Source organism: Equus przewalskii, chromosome 8 (genome assembly GCF_037783145.1).
Source record: "Equus przewalskii isolate Varuska chromosome 8, EquPr2, whole genome shotgun sequence".
In the NCBI taxonomy this organism is placed as follows: domain Eukaryota; kingdom Metazoa; phylum Chordata; class Mammalia; order Perissodactyla; family Equidae; genus Equus; species Equus przewalskii.
Genome location: NC_091838.1, coordinates 45,919,071 through 45,931,816, shown reverse-complemented (window position 1 = coordinate 45,931,816; position 12,746 = coordinate 45,919,071). Strand labels below are relative to the sequence as shown.

General features: G+C 38.3%; 2 long non-coding RNA genes across 6 annotated transcripts in view; one reads left to right on the top strand and one right to left on the bottom strand.

Annotated features, from left to right (window-relative positions):
* LOC139085254 (uncharacterized) overlaps positions 1 to 12,746 on the top strand; it is a 109,038-nt gene that overhangs the window by 50,035 nt on the left and 46,257 nt on the right. The window lies entirely within an intron of this gene.
* LOC139085253 (uncharacterized) overlaps positions 1 to 12,746 on the bottom strand; it is a 44,519-nt gene that overhangs the window by 24,172 nt on the left and 7,601 nt on the right. For 2 of the 5 annotated variants that reach the window (XR_011543454.1, XR_011543457.1), the window contains exons 2-4: positions 11,687 to 11,822; positions 4,428 to 4,456; positions 3,258 to 3,318 (exon numbers count right to left, since the gene is read on the bottom strand). This is a non-coding gene — a long non-coding RNA (uncharacterized lncRNA). The remainder of the gene's footprint in view (positions 1 to 3,257; positions 3,319 to 4,427; positions 4,457 to 11,686; positions 11,823 to 12,746) is intronic. The other 3 variants (XR_011543453.1, XR_011543455.1, XR_011543456.1) reach the window with 2 other exon arrangements.

The following is a 12,746-nucleotide window of genomic DNA, read 5'->3' as shown; positions in this document are numbered from 1 at the left end:
ATCAGTAGCATTTCTATATTCTAACAACGAACTAACAGAAAAAGAACTCAAGAGCACAATACCATTCACAATCGCAACAAAAAGAATAAAATACCTTGGGGTAAATTTAACTAAGGAAGTGAAGGACCTATATAATGAAAATTACAAGGCCTTTCTGAGAGAATTGGATGACGACATAAGGAGATGGAAAGACATTCCATGTACATGGATTGGAAGAATAAACATAGTTAAAATGTCTGTTCTACCTAAAGCAATCTACAGATTCAACGCTATCCCAATCAGAATTCCAATGACATTCTTTACAGAATTAGAACAAAGAATCTTAAAATTTATATGGGGCAACAAAAGACCCCAAATTGCTAAAGCAATCCTGAGAAAAAAGAACAAAACGGGAGGCATCACAATCCCTGACTTCAAAACTTACTACAAAGCTACAGTAATCAAAACAGCATGGTACTGGTACAAAAACAGGTGCACAGATCAATGGAACAGAATTGAAAGCCCAGAAATAAAACCACACATCTATGGACAGCTTATCTTCGACAAAGGAGCTGAGGGCATACGATGGAGAAAAGAAAGTCTTTTCAACAAATGGTGCTGGGAAAACTGGAAAGCCACATGCAAAAGAATGAAAATTGTCCATTCTTTTTCACCATTCACCAAAATAAACTCATAATGGATCAAAGACCTAAAGGTGAGACCTGAAACCATAAGGCTTCTAGAAGAAAACATAGGCAGTACACTCCTTGACATCAGTATTAAAAGGACCTTTTCGAACACCATGTCTTCTCAGAGAAGGGAAACAATAGAAAGAATAAACAAATGGGACTTCATCAGACTAAAGAGCTTCTTCAAGGCAAATGACAACAGGATTGAAACAAAAAAACAACCCACTAACTGGGAAAAAATATTTGCAAGTCATATATCTGACAAAGGCTTAATATCCATAATATATAAAGAACTCTCACAACTCAACAACAAAAAATCAAACAACCCGATCAAAAAATGGGCTGGAGACATGAACAGACATTTCTCCAAAGAAGATATATGGATGGCCAATAGGCACACAAAAAGATGCTCATCATCACTGATCATCAGGGAAATGCAAATCAAAACTACACTAAGATATCACCTTACACCCATTAGAATGACAAAAATATCTAAATCTAATAGTAACAAATGTTGGAGAGGTTGTGGAGCGAATGGAACCCTCATACACTGCTGGTGGGAATGCAAACTAGTGCAGCCACTATGGAAAACAGTATGGAGATTCCTCAAAAAAATTTAAAATAGAACTACCATGCGATCCAGCCATTCCACTACTGGGTATCTATCCAAAGAGCGTGAAGTCAGCAATTCCAAAAGTCCTATGCACCCCAATGTTCATTGCAGCATTATTTACAATAGCCAAGACATGGAAGCAACCTAAGTGCCCATCAACAGAGGAATGGATAAAGAAGTTGTGGTATATATATACAATGGAATACTACTCAGCTGCAAAAAGAACAAAATCATCCCATTTGCAACAACATGGATGGACCTTGAGGGAATTATGTTAAGTGAAATAAGCCAGTTAGAGAAGGATAATCTCTGTATGACTCCACTCATATGAGGAATTTAAAAATGTGGACAAAGAGAACAAATTAGTGGCTACCAGGGGAAAGGTGGGGTGGGGGGTGGGCACAAAGGGTGAAATGGTGCACCTACAACACGAATGACAAACATTAATGTACAACTGAAATCACACAAGATTGTAACCTATCATTAACTCAATTAAAAAAAAAAGAATAAAGTACTTAGGAATTAACTTAACCAAGGAAGTGAAAGACTTTTACAATGAAAACTACAAAACATTGCTGAAAGAAATTAAAGAAGACAAAAACAAGTGGAAATACATTCCATGTTCATGAATTAGAAGATTTAATATTGTTAAGATGTCAATACTACTCAAAATGATCTACAGATTAAATGCAGTCCCTATCAAAATGTCCCAATGTCTTTTTTGCAGAAATAGAAAACCCCATCCTAATATTCATATGAAATCTCAAGGGACCCTGTGTAGCCAAAACAATTTTTAAAAGAAGAACAATGCTGGAGGACTCACCCTTTGTGATTTTAAAACCTACTACAAAGCTACAGTAATCAAAACAGTGTGGTACTGGCATAAAGACAGACATATAGCTCAGTGGAATAGAATAGAGAGCCCAGAAATGAACTTTCAGTGGGAGAAAGGACAGTCTTTTCAACAAATGGTGATGGGAAAACTGGATATCCACATGCAAAAGAATGAAGTTGGACCCTTATCTAACACCACATACAAAAATTAACTCAAAACAAATCAAAGATTTAAACATAAGAACTAACACTCTTAGGAGAAAACATAGGGCAAACGCTTCATGACATCAGATTTAGCAAAATTTCTTGGATATGACACCAAAGACAGAGGCATAAGAAGGAAAAAATAGACAAATTATACTTCATGAAAAATTTTTAAAATTGTGCATCAAAAGACACTATCAACAGAAAAAAAAAGGCAACCCACAGAATGGAAGAAAATATTTGGAAATTGTATTCTGATAAGAGATTAATATCCAGAACATATAGAGAATGCCTAAAACTCAGCAACAAAAGAACAAACAAGCTGATTCAAAAATGGGCAAAAGATTTAAATAGACTTTTCTCTAAAGAAGATATACAAATAGCCAATAAGCACATGATAAGGTGCTCAACATCATTAAATCATTAGAAAAATGCAAATCAAAACTAAAAGGAGATACCACCTCACACCCATTAGGATAGCTACTATTAAAAAATAAAACAGGAAACAACAAGTGTTGGTGAGGATGTGGCGAAATTGGAAGCCTGTGCACTGTTGATGGGAGTGTAAAATTGTATAGCTACTGTGGAAGACAATATGGTGGTTCTCAAAAAACTGAAAACAGAATCACCATATGATCCAGCAATTCCACTTCTGGGTGTATACCTCAAAGAAATGGAAACAAGTTCTTGAAAAGATATTTGTAAATCTATTTCATAGCAGCATTATTCACAAAAGCTAAGTCGTGGAAAAAATCCAAGTGACCATTGAAAGATAAATGGGTAAACAAAATGTGGTATATACATACAACAGAACATTATTCAGCCTCAAAAAGGAAGGAATTTATGACACATGCTACCATATGGATGAACCTTGAGGACATTATGCTAAGTGAAATAAGCCAATCAGAAAATGACAAATACTATATAATTCCACTTACATGAGGTACCTAGAGCAGACAAATTCATAGAGACAGCAAGTAGAAATGTGGTTGCCAGGGTCTGGGGGAAAGGAAGAAATAGAGAATTATTATTTAACGGGTATAGAGTTTCAGTTTTAAAGATGAAAAGAGTTCTGTAAATGGATGTTGGTGATGGTAGCACAATACTATGAATATATTTAATACCACTGAACTGTACACTTAGAAAGGGGTAAATGGCAAATTTTATGTTATGTGTATTTTACCACAATAAAAAAATCAGAAAAACAAGAGAAAAAAACCCAGAGAGAATAAACAGAAACAAAAAAACATTGATAGAGCTAAATCTAAACATATCATTGCTTACATTAAATATAAATTGTTTAAACACATCAATTTAAAGACAAACATTGTCAGAATGAAAAAAAGAATGACCCAACTATATACTGTCTGTAAGAAATTCATTTCACTATAATGATATTGATTAGTTAAAAGGATAAGATGCAGAAAGACTTACCGTATAAACATTAACCAAAAAGAAAGCTGTATATATTTTTTTTTTTTAAAAAAAGGAAAGCTGTAGTGGCTATATAAGACAAAGTAAACTTCAGAGCAAAGAAAATTACCAGGGATAAAGAGAGAGATGATGTAATGATAACAGTGTCAATTCATTAAGAAGATATAACAATCTTAAATGTGTATGCATCAAACAACAAAACTGCAAAATAAATGAAGCAGACTGATAAAAATGACAGGAGAAATAATCCCCGATTATACTTGGAGATTTCAATAGCCCTCTCTCAGTAATCAGCAGAACTAGCAGACAGACTCAACAGGCAACAAAACTGAACATCAACCAATGAAGCTAACAGACATGTACAGAACGTTCCACCCAACAGTATAACACATTTTCTTTTCAGGTGCATATAGAACATTCACCAACATAGACTATATCCTGGGCCCCAAAACAAACTTTAACACATTACAAATGGTTGAAACTCTAACAACACTTACAAACAAAAAGAGAAAGAGGACACAAATTGCAAATAGAAATGAAAGTAAGGATATCACTACAGACCATGCAGATATTCAAAGGATAATAATAAAATAGTACATACAATTTACACACAAATTCCACAACTTGGATGAAATGAAATAATTCCCTCAAAGCCACAAAGTACTAAAACTTACTGAAGGAGAAATTGATATCATGATGGGTCCTAGAAGAATGAAAAAACATTGAATTTATTGTTAAAAACTTTCCAAAAAATAAATCTCCAGGCCCAGATGGTTTCACTGGGAATTCTACCAAACATTTAAAGAATAAATAGCCCCAATTCTACACAATCTCTTCTAGAAAACAAGAAGAGGAAGGAACATTTCTGATTTTATGAGACCAGCATAACTCTGGGTACCAAAACCAGACAAAAAAGAAAACTACACCCAATGTCTTTCATGAACATAGATGCAAAATTTCTCAGCAAAATATTAGCAAATAAAATCCAGTAATATATATATAAAAAAATACACCATGACCAAGAGGTTTTTGTCCTTGGAATGTAAGGCAGTTTTTCCTTATCATTCACCATATTAACAATTTAAAGAAGAAAAACCACATGATCATATCAATGGATATGGAATAAGCATTTGACAAAATACAACATCCATTCATCCAAAATACATGACAAACTGGGAACAGAAGGAAACTTCTTCAACCTGATAAAGGGCTCTACAAAAAACCTCTAGCTAGCATTATGCTTAATGGTGCAAGATTGAATTCTTTCTCCCCAAGAGTGGAAACAAGGCAGGATGTCCACTCTCATCACTCCTTTTCAACATAGTACTGGATATTTTAGCCAGCACAATAAGATATGAAAAAGAAATAAAAGGCACACTGGTTGGAAAGGAAGAAACAAAACACTCCGTCTTCAAAGATGACATAATTATCTATTTAGAAAATCCCAAGGAATCAACAGACACAAAATCTCCTAGAATGAATATGTGGGTTTAGGAAGGTTACAAAAAACAAAATCAAATACAGAACAATCATACATCAATACACTAGCATGTACAATTGGCAAACAATAACATTTAAAATAGCTCCAATAAATGAAATACTTAGGTATAAATCTAACAAAACACATACAGGATCTGAATGCTGTAAACTACAAAGTGCTGATGATAGAAATCAAAGTCCTAAATAAATGCACAGACATTTTGTGTTTGTGTATTTGAAGTCTCAATATAGAAAATATATCAACTCTTCCCAAACTGATCTATAGAGGTAATGCAACTCCAACAAAAAGCCCAGCAGAATTTTTGTAGATATATAGAAGCTGATTCTAAAATTTGTATGGAAAAACAAAAAAATATGAAATAGCTAAACAATTTTGAGAAGGAAGCATAAAATTGGAGAAGTTGTACTACCTGATTTTAAGACTTACTATACAGTAATGAAGGCAATGTGGTATTGGCAAAGGAATGGATGTATAGATCGACATAACAAAATAGAACATCCAAAAATATACCCACACAGATAGGGCCAAACGACTTTGACAAGTGCACAAAAATAATTCAATGGTGAAAGGATAGTCTTTTCAAAAAATGATGTTGGAACAATTGGATATCTATATGCAAAAAACAAACCTCCTCCTAAACCTCAGAACTTAAACAAAAATTAACTCAAATGAATCATAAATCTAAATGTAATACATAAGAGTATAAAACTTTTAGAAGAAAATCTATGTGACCTTGGATTTGGCAATGAGTCCTTAGATGTGACATCAAAAATGCAATCCTAAAAAAAAAGATGAGTTAGACTTCATCAAAATTAAAAAGAATGTCTGAGAAAGACCCTGGTAAGAGTCTGAAAAGACAAACTACAGACTGGGAAAGAATATTTGCGAATCACACATCAGACAAAGTCTTGCATCCAGAATATATCAGGAATTCTCAAAACTCAAAAGCAAGAAATCAAACAATTCACTTTTAACGTGAGTAAAAGACATGTACAAACATTTCACAAAAGTGGATATAAGGATGGCAAATAAGCACATGGAAAGATGCTGAACGTCACTAGTCATTATGGAAATGCAAATTATAAAACCACTACGAGAACTACTACACACCTGTTAGAATGTTTTTTAAAAATATATACTGACAGCTCCAGTTGCTGATGAGGATATGAAACAACTAAAACCCTCATACATTCTTGGCAGGAGTGCAAATTGGTACAGCCCCAATGAAAAATGTTTCACAGTTATTCATTAAGTGAAACATATACTCATGACCCAACAATCCCACACCTGCATATCTACCCTAGAGAAATAAAAATGTATGTTCACACAAAAACCTGTACACGAATATTATTTATAGCAGGTATACTTATAATTGCCTCAAGCTGGAAACAAACCAAATGTCCTTCAATGGGGAAAAATCTGTGTTCCATCCATCCATAGACTAGTACTCAGCAATAAAAAGGAATAGATTTTTGATCCATGCAAAAATTTGGATGAATCCCAAAGATATTATGTTGAGTGGAAAAAAAAGAAGTCTCAAAAGGTTACATACTATGTGATTCCATTGACATGACATTCTTGAAAAGACAGAATTTTTAGGATAGAGAATAGATGAGTGGTTCCCAGGGGTTAAAGTTTGTGGGAGGCAGTGACATTAAAAGGATAGACAGTGGAGGGAGTTTTGCGGGTTGACAGAATTGTTTAGTATCCTGACTATAGTAGTAGTATATGAATCTATACGTGTATTAAAATTGATAGAACTCTATAAAAAGTTCTCAAAAAAGGTCAAATTTATTGTATAATAATATAAAAATAATAAAATAAAAATAATAAAAATTAAAAATGTAAAAGTGTGTAATGAAGTCTTCCTCCCAACTCTACGTCCATTCACCCTGTTCCTACTCGCCCACTCTGTCAATGGACAGAGCTATCCATTGTCACTGCTTGCTCATTCATCCTTCCAGAGTTTCTTTGTGTATACGCAAGCAAATATGAATATTATTTTCATTTTCCTCTGCTTTCTCGCAAAAGTGACGCAGTTTACACAGTATTTCTTTTACTTAATATTATACCCTGGGCCTCTCCTCACATCACAGTAAAGGGCTACTCTTTGGCTCCTAAATTCTAGGAGAAGGTTTAGTTGCAGCCTTGGATTTGGTTTAGTTGATGATTTTCACATATTGCATGCAAGATCGTTGAGGAAGAAGGATTTGTTCTCTAGGACTGCACCCAAGAGGCAGGGAGGGTCTATTTACTGAAGTGTTAGCCAGGTACATGGTACACACAGGCCCATTGAGATGTGCCAAGGCTAAGTTACTGCCAGAAATAAATGCTCAGATTCAAACTGCTATTGTCTCAGACCGCCTGGCTTATATGGTAAATATTTGCAGGATAAATGGCTTCATTTTAGTGTGGGTTGGAAGGGAACTCAGGCACCTCCATCCAATTCCTGGGTTCTGGCTGTCTATTCTGTAAAGCCACCAGATACCAGAGGCTGGTGCCTGGACCATTGGCTTAGACAAATCGCTCCCTCCCATGGCCAGGACACCTGAGCTGCCCAACACCCATCCCAGAATCAGTCAAACCAGACAATCCACATCTCCCCGACATACCTCTCCCAGGATGCTTTTTAATTCCAGTGTTTGACCTTCACTGACCCTCTGCTCCTTCTAAGACTTGTAAAATGTTTCCTTTATCACATTCTCCAGAAAGTTGCCCATGTATTTGAAAAATAATACAAATTTTTGGTTAACATGAACTCTTGATCAAGCCTAGATATGATTGCTACTGTTCTCAGCACACTCCTTCAATGTGGGTGGAGGATCTGAATTCTAGATTCTAGATTCTAGACTGATTACTCCATTTTAGATCTAGAGAAACTGAGGCCCCATAACTTAGTAGTGTGCAGAGGGAGGAGACAGTGTGGTATAGTGAGAAGATGGAAAGAGTACAGCTTTTGGGGTCAGATATTCAAGATCTGGGGTCAAATTCTACCTCTGCTACTTACTAGCTGTGTGACTTTGGCAAGCCACTTAGGTTTTCTTAGCTTAGTTTCCTCATCCATAAAATTCATGAGGTAGTTGTAGGGATGGAGAGACAAGATATATAAAACACATGGCTTGGTGCTTGGCACATTGCTCATGTTAAAAAAAAAAAAGCAGATATTACTTTTTTGTGTCTTTGGACACAGGAATTTCTACCAATCTCTTCAAGCCATGAGATGGCATGGTGAAATGTAGCGGTCAAGCATGCCAGACTGTCTGGGTTCAGTTGTGGGTCCATAATGGCGTAACTTTGGGCAAACAATCTCTCTTGGCCTCAGTTTTCTTATCCGTGAAAATTGGCATGAAAATAGTACCTACCTTACAGAGTTGTGACAATTCAATAAGATGATGAAGCGTAGTGACTGCCATATACAAAGTGTTCAATAGATATGATCAGGAATGCAAGATGATAAGCCAGACCACAAGCTTCTGTCAATGTCATGTCTGCTGATATCCCATTGGCCAAAACAAGTCATGCAGAAAGTATACTCTGCCCCCAGCTGGAGGAAATGCGCCTTGCATAGAAAAGGGTATAAATATATAATCCCATTACAGGGGAGAGAAGATTGGGAGCAATAATCCAATTTACCACAGGTGCCTGGGACTTTGACACTGGCTGGGGCAAAGAAGTGGCATTGATCTGGTTCAGACACATAACCTCATAAACAGCAATAATAAAAAAGTAATAATAACACCTGCCATTTATGGAGCACCAACTATGGTGGGAGGGGCCATTCTCAGAAAATAGGAATATGAGCTGGGCGGACAACTCAATGAATTTTCTTCCTTTCATTTCTGACTCTCTCTATGTCTCTCCCCTCATATAATGCTGTAACTCATGGTGTAGGCTGTCCCATTTCAAGAAGTTAATAATAAAGATGAAATAATAGCAACAATGACAAAAGTAAGAGTAATAATATTTAAGTAATTTATGTAATAATGTGTCAGGCACTTCATGCATATTATTTCATTTAATCCTCATAATAACCCCATGGTGTAGGTGTTATTTATCTTATATTGTAGATGAGGACGCTAAGGCTTTGAGACCAAGTGGCTTTACCAAAGTCACACAGCTGGTAGGGAGCAGAGCTAGAATCTGAACTGTTTGAGTTCAAAATCTGTGTTCTTATTATTTCACTCTTCCTCTTCTCTGTGCACCACACAAAGTTCCACATGCCTCTGTTCTCCAGATCTAGAATGGAGCAAATGTTCTAGACCCTCTGCCTACACTAGGGGAGTATAGAAATAGTAGTATGCCTATCGGTACTCATGTTACAGAAAACTGTATTTCTCAAATTCATGAAGGATATTCTGAGCTAAGAGTTGAATAGAAAGCCCACCAGGGAGATGTGTGTCCAGGAGCTGAAGTCTGTCTTGTCTCACAGGGAAAGGTGGAGGGGGGTAGGGAGCTGTGGTGTCTGGCCTGATGGAATTCCTGGGCTTACTCAGCTGATGGCTGAGGCGCCAGGCTCTTGACCTTGGAGGCTGCCCAGAAGAGCCCTCTGTATTAGTTTCCTAGGGCTGCCTTAACAGAGTACCACAAACTGGGTTTAAAATGTCAGAATTTTTTTCTCTCACAATTTTGGAGCCTAGAAGTCTGAAGTCAAGGAGTCAGTAGGGTCATGCTCTCTCTGAGACTGGGTAGAATCTTTCCTTGCTGCTTGCTAGCTTCTAGGGGTAGCTGGCAATCTTTGGTATTCCTTGGCTTGCGGCTGCATCACTTCAGTCCCTGCCCTGTCTTTACATGGTGTTCCTCCCTGTGTGGGTGCCTGTGTCTAAACTTCCTTCTTCTTATAAGGACACCAGCCACACTGAAGTAAGGGCCTACCCTCACTCAGTATGACCTAACCTTAACTTGAACATCAGCAAACACCCTCTTTCCAAATCAGGTCACATTCACAGGTACTAGGGGTTAGGACTTCAACATGTCTTTTTGGGGGACACAATTAAATCCACAACACCCAACATGACCTAGGACTTGGGTGGGGTAAACATATCACCTCACGTGGCCTTGGAGCCCTCAGTGCAGCTGAGACAGGGTTCTTCCAGGTGGCCCTCGGACAGATTAAAAAGCATGCTCCAGAGAGGTCAAGCTATAAGTTCCATTCTCCTGCAGGTGTGGGACCATCCCTTGCTTTGCGACTGAAGACTTGCCAGGTCCTAGAAACATCTGGGAAGTATTTTTGTTGAGGATAATTGAACATTTGAGGAAAATATTAGTGTGACATTCCTGCCTGGTGGCTCCTCCCTGATGCACTGCTCTTGCACTGCCTCCCACCACACTTGTGGTCTGGTGGCCTAGAGAGAGTATGGGCTCTTGAGGGAAAGCCCAGCTCCATCTCTCACTGTTTAACCTTAGGAGTATTATTTCACCTCTTGGAGCCTCATTATTCCTCATCTGTCAAAATGAGGCTGTCAATACTCAGAGTTGTAAAAATGAAATGGTGTAATGTACAGGAAAGTATGCATAGTAAGTGTTCATGCCTTCCCTTCCCTGTCCTTACTAGGTGGGATCAGAAGGATGGATATGCCAGTTATCACTTCACCAGTTCAATTCACAAATGTTTATTCAGCATTTACTACATACCTGACTTTGTGCCAGGCCCTGGGGATACAACAAATAATAAGATCAATTCTTGTCCTGTGAGAACACACAACCAAGTAATATTATAGTAAGTATTAAGTGCCTACTCTATGAAATATTGATCACATATAACACTCCTAATTTTTACAACATTCTGTACGGTCTTAGCATCCCCTTCTTGCAGGTTAGGGAACTGAGGCTCAGATGGAAGAAAACAGTCAAAGATCATGCATCTGGGATTTAAACCAGCCTGACTGAACCCAAAGACCTTGTCTCCTGATGGATATTGCAATTTTAAAACCAAATCTAAGAGAACAAGATTATTTTTGGCCTGGCTCTAAAACCTTGCCCAAAGGAGAGCTGGTTCCAAGAACAAGAGAGGTGGTGTCAGCATTTCTGGATGGTGTGTGGCTCCCCAAGACCAGCTTGGAAGGACGGTGCATTTTTGAGCTCACATTCTGGCATGTCTTCTTGGTTTTATTCCTACTCCTACTCTGCATGATATATGTTTGATGAGTAGCTGTGAGATGATCAACTTTACCTTTGGAGCTGCCCTTCTGTTCTCCTTAGCATATTTCAATTTCTCAGACACAAAATGAGCCAGTTCTGATTAAGAGGCCCAGTCATTTCATTATACAAGACTCTGAAGCTTGGGGTCAGTGTTAAAGCCAGTGTTCTTTAAAGACACACACACACGCACACTCATACACACATAAACTGCAGGTCAGGAGGTCTGTGGATTCAGAAGATATTTTAACAGGCCTCTCTAGTTCTTAAAAGAATGAAACTTCCAGGTGCACTGACCTGAGAATGCAGAAGCCACTTTGGCCTCTGCCCAACGCTGAAGACCTGGGAGGCCTAGGGGTCCTGGGGGCTAGTGGTGTTAGGGACGATCTTGATAGGCCATGGGAACAAACAGGATCTGTTGCTCCTTCTTAATCTGTAAAAAAATCAAAATCTCAGTTTTGATTTTTGGCTGCTGACAGCTTTCATGCCCCATCGCTCCCTCCTCCCGTTTGCCCCCAATCTGGGCAAGCTGACGAGAACACCCAGGTGCACCCTCCTTTAGCCCCTGTGGGAAGTTCAAGCCACACAAGCTCTTGCTCACAGGCGGAAGCCCTCACCCCAGCCCCGCGCCCCAACCACCACAAAATCCCAAGACATTTTCAGATCTGCTTGGGAGCCTATCTGCTCTCCCTAGAAAGCCTCATTATGCAAGTTATAACCATTTTAATACCCTCTTGGTGCATGTGTGGTGTCATCAGTCTTGACATCTGAACAAATTTTGAGTGAAGGTACAGCCTATCCAAATGGAGTGACAGCCTCTTTTGTTTTAGCTCCAAGGCCTGTGCTGCTCTAATATGTCTGGAATTACTTCTGATTCCTTCATTGGGCTCCTCCTCCCTGTGGGGGAATTCCTAGTGCAGGACAGGCCCTCACCAAAATTGTTCGGTACATGAAGTTTATTTTCTGGGGTCCCAAGCCTGCCCTTTGGCTTTTTCCCTTCAGGACATTCCTCTCATATCCATCAGCTACTAAGGCCCCTAGCCTTCTAACCCACCTTCACACTCTCCCTTCCACACCCTTAATCAAAAGGCAGTGGGGAAAGGATCTGAATAACTCCATCCCACCAAGTCCTGAATGACTTGCGAATTTTAATACATTACCCTTGTGGGGAGGAGACCCTCAATAGTTTTAGTAAAAGGACTCACTTGCTAATGGTGGAACTTAAGGCATCAGCAACAGGATAGGTTTCTATGTAGTTAGGGTCCTCACTTCCAAACATCCCCTTCAACACTTCAGCTAAAATTCCACAGTTAGGGCTTTGCTCCTTTGGTTCAAAGCTTCATTCTTCTGCTAAGGC